The sequence below is a fragment of the Thunnus thynnus genome, chromosome 21 (assembly GCF_963924715.1).
Source record: "Thunnus thynnus chromosome 21, fThuThy2.1, whole genome shotgun sequence".
NCBI classification, from domain to species: domain Eukaryota; kingdom Metazoa; phylum Chordata; class Actinopteri; order Scombriformes; family Scombridae; genus Thunnus; species Thunnus thynnus.
In genome coordinates, this window is record NC_089537.1 from 192,501 (window position 1) to 193,662 (window position 1,162).

Here is a 1,162-nt window from a genome sequence, read left to right on the forward strand (position 1 = left end):
ACTGGTAGAAAAGACCACTGTGCCAAATCGAATCAAAAGCTTTCCTGAAATCAACAAAGCAAGCGTACATTTTTCCTTTATGTTTTTGGTGAACATGTTTTTGGATTAGAGTATGGAGAGTAAATATGTGATCTGTTGTTCTCTGTCTGGGTATAAAGCCAATTTGGGATTTACTTAGTATGTTGCTTTCGATCAGGTAGGACAGTATTCTTGAATTTAATGTGCTACAAAATAGTTTCCCCAAATTAGAATTTACACAGTAATTATTGGGATTTAGAAAAATAATTTAGAAAAAATAGGAGTAATCAGTCCCTTGTTCCAAATTTCAGGATATATGCCACTTTTTAATACCAAATTTAATAATTTTAGAACAGCCATTTTAAGTTTGCTACTACTGTGTTTCAACATTTCTGTCCTGATAGCATCAAAACCACAAACCTTTCCATCTTTAAGATCAGACCGTTTTTCTTGTAGCTCTTCTATTTGAGTGATTGGACTGTTCAGAGCGTTTTGATCCTTTATTACATTTTCTAATGATTTCAATTTGTCAGCTGTGGACATCTGATGTGTGTTTCAACCATAGTGATCTGGATTTTCATATAAATTTGAGAAATAGTTTTTCCAAACATTGCCATTCTCTCTCTCTCTCTCTCTCTCTCTCTCTCTCTTTCTCTCTCTCTCTTTCTCTCTCTCTCTCTCTCTCTACTCTCTCTCTCTCTCTTACTCTCTCTCTTACTCTCTCTCTCTCTCGCTCTCTCTCTCTCTTTCTCTCTCTCTCTCTCTTACTCTCTCTCTCTTACTCTCTCTCTCTCTCTTTTCTCTCTCTTACTCTCTCTCTCTCTCTTACTCTCTCTCTTACTCTCTCTCTCTCTCGCTCTCTCTTTCTCTCTCTTACTCTCTCTCTCGCTCTCTCTTACTCTCTCTCTCTCTTACTCTCTCTCTCTCTCTCTCTCTCTCTCTCTCTATCTCTTACTCTCTCTCTCTCTTACTCTCTCTCTTACTCTCTCTCTCTCTCTCTTTCTCTCTCGCTCTCTCTCTCTTTCTCTCTCTCTCTCTCTCGCTCTCTCTCTCTCTCTCTCTCTCTCTCTCTCTCTCTCTCTCTCTCTTTCCTCTCGTACTCTCTCTCTCTCTCGCTCTCTCTCTCTCTCTCTCTCTCTCTTTC